The sequence below is a fragment of the Patella vulgata genome, chromosome 1 (genome assembly GCF_932274485.2).
Source record: "Patella vulgata chromosome 1, xgPatVulg1.2, whole genome shotgun sequence".
NCBI classification, from domain to species: domain Eukaryota; kingdom Metazoa; phylum Mollusca; class Gastropoda; family Patellidae; genus Patella; species Patella vulgata.
The window spans coordinates 86,719,299-86,726,509 of NC_065879.2; the positions used below are offsets into that span (position 1 = coordinate 86,719,299).

The 7,211-nt window shown below is 37.4% G+C and overlaps 1 long non-coding RNA gene across 1 annotated transcript; it reads right to left on the reverse strand.

The window, feature by feature from the left end:
* Positions 1–3,526: 3,526 nt before the first annotated feature.
* On the reverse strand, positions 3,527–6,622 carry LOC130014431 (uncharacterized). Its single transcript, XR_008789429.1, has 3 exons — positions 6,566–6,622; positions 4,424–4,514; positions 3,527–3,628 (listed from the first exon to the last, which is right to left on the reverse strand). It is a non-coding gene; the product is annotated as an uncharacterized LOC130014431 (long non-coding RNA).
* Between the last annotated feature and the right edge of the window lie 589 nt (positions 6,623–7,211).

Genomic DNA, 7,211 nt, shown 5'->3' on the forward strand with positions numbered 1-7,211 from the left:
CGTAGGGGTCTTTAGCAGTGGGAGGAAACCGGAGGACCCGGAGAAAACCCACGAGGTTGGACAGGCGACCCTACTCCTTGTCACGTACAACCGGGGATTCGAAACCACGCCAGTCAACGTGACGTAATTAAAAGGTTTCGGCTGCATGGTTGGTTGAGATATTTACTTATTCAGTCGACGCATGAGTTGTAGCCAGAAATCCACTTTTTCACTCGATTGTCACTATTTTTGGGATTGAGAGAATTCAATTCCGGAACGTTCAATCGAGTACCCCCTTAGTGTATTCAAGATGAAATGTGAAATGGGGTTTGACGTCCTACTGTTCTGCTCCGACTGGGATAATGAAGTTGGGCATATGCCATACAGAGGATGGAACGAAAATCCGAAGTCCCGTTTAGATATTGGCGTGCACGTAAAAGATCCCTTGACAGTTGAAATTCGATATAAGAGTAGGCCGTAGTGCTGATGTCCGGGAAACATTTCCCTCACAGCACACTGTATGGTGTATGACCGCCTTCATCAGCCCAGTCGGAGCAGAACAGTCGGACGTTAAACCCCATTTCATTTCATGTAAGATTTAAATAATGAGCAGACAGTTATCGCTATAATAGTTGCAGAAAAGATAATGAAAAGAAAATATGTTGAAAATTCAGTCGAATTATTTCAGGTATGGCTGTTTAGAGAATAGCCGAGTCTCGATTGCCATTGCTACTGTTTTTACGATAGTAAACAAAGTCTCCATTATCCATTTTTTTGAATTAAATTATTAAATGACGACCTTGTTTCAATCCATTGAAAATCGCGACCATTCAATGCCCTAGAGAGTAGAGAGTTGATTATGGTCTTGTCATGTTAATTGATGTCTAATTAATCATTTATATAACATCTAAGGCCCAAAGAAAGACCTGCGATAGACAGATTTAACTCTTGAATAATGCAGGTTTAAAAAAACGGTTTAAAGAGAGAGAGAGAGAGAGAGAGAGAGAGAGAGATGGTGATAGTTAAGTAAGTGTTATATCATTACTGTGTAAAGATCGTGTCAACTGCTGGTAGAGGATATCTGTATTTAATATGAACAGATATTAGAACTAGTCACGTTTTTACACTAGACATGACATGTTTTACAGTTAGTTACACTCACTAATTAATAATAACCACGATCCACATACTTATAAACATTAGATTGTAGAGTCATAAATTTAATTAATAATGACTCTTGGATAATGTTATAACCACGCGCCCTACATACTTAACATTACTCGTTAGTTTAGAGTAGGGTTGGATGGCCGAATGGTTAGCACGTGGAGGCTGTATCATGCGGTCTGTCATTCAGTCAACTGGCGTGCTTTCGATTCCTCGGTTGTACGTGACAAGGAGTAGGGTCACCTGTCCAACATCGTGGGTTTTCTCTGGGTGCTTCGATTTCCTACGCGCAAGTGATTTATTGAAATAAAATTGAACCATGTGTTAGTCCCGAAATGACCTAGTTTGTGTCGAGTGAACTTCAAACCCCATTTCTCTCTCTCTCTCTCTATCCTCTCTCCATCTCTCACTAATTTATAGAGTAATCATTTAATGGCAACAAAGTGCATTAGTAAAATTCATCGGTAAACCTATCAGTTTCTAGGTGTTAAAACACAGTCGTCTTCTGTTGTGACCGAAATACCATTCGTCAATTATCTGCTCAATGACAACATTGAATTTAGACATCAAATTCAAACCAAGGCACAGAATAAATGTGTCAGCATCATTTTTTCGTTTTCCATTAATTTGGTTTCTGGATAAAGGGAAGTAAATCTCTTTAGTGAGTGGTCATAATTGGGTTCAGACCGGTAATTCCCTTCTCATTCATGTAATGATAAATCCATGACATTTCTTGAACTATAATTGTTTCTAACATTGCGATGAGAGAGAGAACTAGGGTTTAACATCCACTCGACACAAACTAGGTCATTTCGGGACTAACATATGGTTCAATTTTATTTCAATAATTCGCTTGCGTGTAGGGGTCTTTAGCAGTGGGAGGAAACCGGAGGACCCGGAGAAAACCCACGAGGTTGGAAAGGCGATCCTACTCCTTGTCACGTACAACCGGGGAATCTAACATTCCGATGAACTTAATCTTTATAACCACAACGCGTCCAACATGTCACATTCGTTTGATAAAAATGATGAAGAGGAAACTGTCAACTCTCTTCATCATTTTTATCAAACGAATGTGACATGTTGGACGCCTTGTGGTTATAAAGATTAAGTTCATCGGAATGTTAGTTATGAGCCACGGTGGCTAAGTGGGTAAGGCGCTGGCTCGCTAGCCTGGAGGTCGGGTGTTCGATCCCTGCATTGGCCGAGAAAGTTCATCCCGATTTTCCGACGTGGTTTCCCCTTGTCAGTGATGCAGGACGGAGGGCCCGACAAGGACAGCTGTCTAGTCCTTCGGATGAGACGAAAAACCGAGTTTCCGTGTAAACATTGGAATGTACGTAAAAGATCCCTTGGCAGTTGGAATTCGATATAAGAGTAGGCGATAGCGCCGCTGCCCGGGCAAAATTTCCCTCATAACACACTGTATGGCGTATGCCCGTCTTCATTAGCCCAGTATAGGAGCAGAACAGTAGGACGTTAAACCCCATTTCATTTCATTTCATTTCATTTCAGTTTCAAAAAATCTCATGGATTTATCATTACCAATCTGGTTAAAATACAGATCTATATTTCGTTTCGTTTTTTTTATACATATACTTTCGATGGTCTCTACTACATGAAGATCTGACCAGTTGTAGTGGGAGGAGGCATCAGAGGTCATACGAGCGTCTTTTGACCCTATGACGTCAGACATTCATTAATCAATCAGCGTTGACTTTTCTTGTGGTTTACCCACAGAACTCGCCGTAACAGAACGTTTCATTGGCTAATTCCTCACATCAAGCAGAATGCCTGTTATATAACAATTCTTCCAGATCCTAGTGTAGTAAAGACAAGTAAAACGAAATTTTGAACTATAAAAAACGAAACGAAATAGGATCTGTGTTTTGATCAGACTGTATCATTACGTGTTGTTAGATGTTATAAGAAATAATAATTCAAAAACAAATATCCAATAAGTGAATCAAGGATTATTTTGAGTTTGATTTTTCAGTTACTTCATGGCATAAAAATAAGGTTTTCTTTTTAATTTCTATGAAAAATGTTTTTTTTTATTTATATAGTCATAAAGTAATGGGTAATGGTAATTAATTACTTTCAATGTAATGGGTAATGGTAATTAATTACATTGCTAAAAATGATAAAGTAATTGTAATGATTACATTTAAAAAGTAATGGTGATGGTATTGTAATTAATTACATTGGCAACGTAATGGCCCCAGCCCTGTGTGAAGGAGAAGTCAAAGCCCGGAGATAACATACCATAGTAAATGTAGCAATGCCTAATGAACCGACCATGCTGTTAACCATTGCTTCACAGGTGTGTGTGACGACCAGTTTTGCGTTAAACATTAATAACAACAAACATTTTTATTTCAGAGATGAAAGATATTTATTACCGGTAATATAGACAAAAGGGATTTGATGTCTGTGGTGTCCTTTGGATTAGCGCAGCAATGTCACACTTCCATATCCTGTAATGCTGAATATAAATTAATTAAATTAATTGAAATATACAGAGAGAGAGAGAGAGGGAGAGAGAGAGAGAGAGAGATGGGGGTTAACATCTACTCAACACAAACTAGGTCATCTCGAGACTAACATGGTCTAATTATATTCCAATAATTCGCTTGTGCGTAGGGGTTTTAGCAGTAGGGGCGGTTGGGGGGGGGGGGGGAACAGAGGATCCGGAGAAAACCCATGAAGTTGGGCAGGCGATCCTACTCCTTGTCACATACAAGCAGGGAATAGAAACCACACCACTTGGCTCAATAATGACAGACCTTGTGATTTTCGTAATATAAAAGCCCAATGAAAGTTTGGTTAGCTATTTGGGAGACGCCTTGACTCTGTTTTGGTTCGGATGGGACGTAAAATAACCCTTGGCTGTTGGAATTTGATATAAGAGTAGGCCGTAACGCTGCTGGCCGTCTTTATTAGGCCAGTCAGGGCAGAAAAGTAGGATGATTAACCGTGGAGGATAAACGACTGGCTCACTAAACAGGAGGTTCCTTGTTCCATCCGGGTTGTTGGCCGGCTGACAACATCTAGTCGTTCGGATAGGACGTAAAATTAATGTCCCTTGTACAAGTTGGTATTTGATATAAGACTAGGCTATTGTGCCGCTGCACGGGTAAAATTTCCCTCGTAGCACACTGATTGGCGTATGACGGTCTTCATTATCACAGTCAGAGCAGAACAGTAGGACGTTAAACCCCATTGCATTTCATTGTATTTATCTTTATCATTCATTTCCTTTAACAAAATAGTCACTTACCATTGGCATCAAATTCGTCATTCGTCATTCGTCTGCTCGCCTATACCGTCTATAAAATTGTTCTCCCATAATTTGGTTATTCCACAATTAACTTTCAAATAAAAAAAAATATATAAAATACTTAAACATACATTATGGAAGAGCTGAATCTGCCTATTGCAGGTCTTTCTTTAGGCCTGAAATGTTATCTAAATTGTTGACAAGCCAACAGTGAGGCTGATGTCCCCCGCCGAAATCCCAAAATAAATAGATGACACACATTAATTAATCGCACATTTATTTTTTTTTTTTCAAAAGCACCAAGCAATCAAACTATACACTAAGTTACATCACTCTCTATCAAGATAGAATGAAGATTAACTTGTCCCAAAGCATTGACCAATGAAATTGATTAGCTCTGCTTAGCTTCAGCTCGAAATGTTAATCATTGAACTCAGTCAAGACATTCACAAATGAACATCTACATCAAGTTTAAACATTCTACTCCAATTAAAAGCAGAGTTGTTATGTTTGAAAGTCTTGACCAATCAAATTTCTTATCGGTCATTAGCCTAAGCAGAAAAATTCTCACCATCGCAATTAGTCATGGTAATGATATAATGAATCTATATTCGGAGTTCCATCGCTCTCACTTCATTATAACCAAAGTTATCGTGCCTCAAAGCATCAACCGATCAGATTGCTTATTTCTACTTACCATAAGCAGACAATGTTGATCATCGAACTCCATCAAGGCATTCCCCTAATGAACGACTACACCAAGTTTAAACATTCTACATCAATTAGGAGAGTTATTGTGTTCCAAAGTCTCGACCAATCAAATTGCTTATCGCTCTAATGATGTATAGCTTGTCCTCACTCTCACTTAATTAGAACTAAAGTCATTGTGTCTCATGTATATCAACCAATCAAATTGCTTATCTCTGCTTACCCTAAATAGAAAATGCCCATCTTTGAACTCCATCAAGGCATTGCCCTAATAAACACCTACACCAAGATTGAAGATTCTAGCTCAATTAGAAGGAAGGAGAGTAAATGTGTTCCAAGGTCTCAACCAATCAAATTGCTTATTGCTCTACTAATTTTAAACATATTTTATTGTTCAATAAACAACTGAACAAGACACAAGTTTTACAACTTATAAAAGTCTTTCCCAATACATATTACATAAATGAACTTAAAGGAGCTAAATCGCTAACATTTGGGACCTAGAAATTGACAAAAGTGGGTCGCAACGCATATAATACTGTAATATGAATGTATATAAACTGATTTACATTCAATGGTTTCCGTTTTTACTCTAATTTCAAATCAGTTATGTTCGGCGAAATAAGCCAGCAGTCTCAAGCGAGTGCAAATTTCTAGCGTCTGGTTATTCCAGTCTACATACGCCATTTGATTTGGTGCAATGTGTCTAGCCTCGTCCCTCGAGTCTCTTGATACAACTGGGGCTGAAGCGCATTATGGTACACGATTCGTGTACCAATGGTAAAATGTTTATTTTGTCTTAAATATTGGATATCAAAAGCCCATCTTTTTCCGGTAAGATTACAACGTGAATGTTGATTTAATTTGACAAATAAATCGTGTTTTCAATGTTGAAGATTTTGGATGATATTGAGTTAGAGACTTAGCTACTTTAAATAATATTAAATAATTTTTTATATGGAATAAGACATGAAGAACACACCAAAAAAAAAGAAAATTTATAAACTAGTTCAAAAGATCTTGATCAATACAAAGCATGACTTGTGTAATTAATTCGCATTTTAAATATTTACTGACATGAATGTTAAAGCTGATATACAAATATGATCACATTCTGGAATATACTTGCCCCCCCCCCCCTCCCCAAATTTACATAGTAGACCCTAACTCCTATTTATTTACAACAATTATTAGGATTAGTTAAGTCCTACTGTTCTGCTCCGATTGGGCTAATGAAGACGGGCATACGCCAGACTGTGTGCTATGGGGGGAATTTCGCCTGGACAGCGGCACTACGACCTACTCTTATATCGAATTCCAACTGTCAAGAGATCTTTTACATTAGCCCAATTGTTGCAGAATAGTAGGCCGTTAAACCTAATTTCATCCGTCCATTTTATTCGTCCATCCATTGCATACAGGGTAATAACTTACCTTTTAATATCGTCCACAAATCTTCGTCACCAGATCAGTGAATATCCCAACATGTCGAATCCTGCAATATTTATACCCACAAACTCTAATTAACTTTGATCTGATAATAATACTTCATAATATATGTTGGCATAATAAATCTATTTTATATTAATTTCATTGCATTATTCATTTTAAAAGTTCAATTGTGTTTTTAAATTAATTAAAAACGCAGCAATATTTTTGAAACGAAACAGTGGAGTTTATTATTGGGTTCTAAATGATATATTTAAAATTAATACTCCAATGAGTTTATTATTGGGTAATAAACTATATATTTAAAATTAAATCCTTATTTTCATTGGGTTCTCAATTTAATAAATCTAATTGTATTATTAAAAACGTCACAATATTTTGAAAGTAAACAATTATTGGTTTACTAAAATAGACGTTTGAAATTGGGTATTTTTTTTATCGGGTTCTCAACTTTAAATATTCAATTTTATTAATGATATATCACAATATTTTGAAAGCATTTAAAATTGGGTTTTTTCACCGACTGCGCCGTAGGGGTTGGGTGATGTGGTGGGAGGGGGGGCACGTGACAAAGAGTAAAATCGCCTGCCTAACTTCGCGGATTTTGTCCAGGTCCTGTGGTTACCTCCAC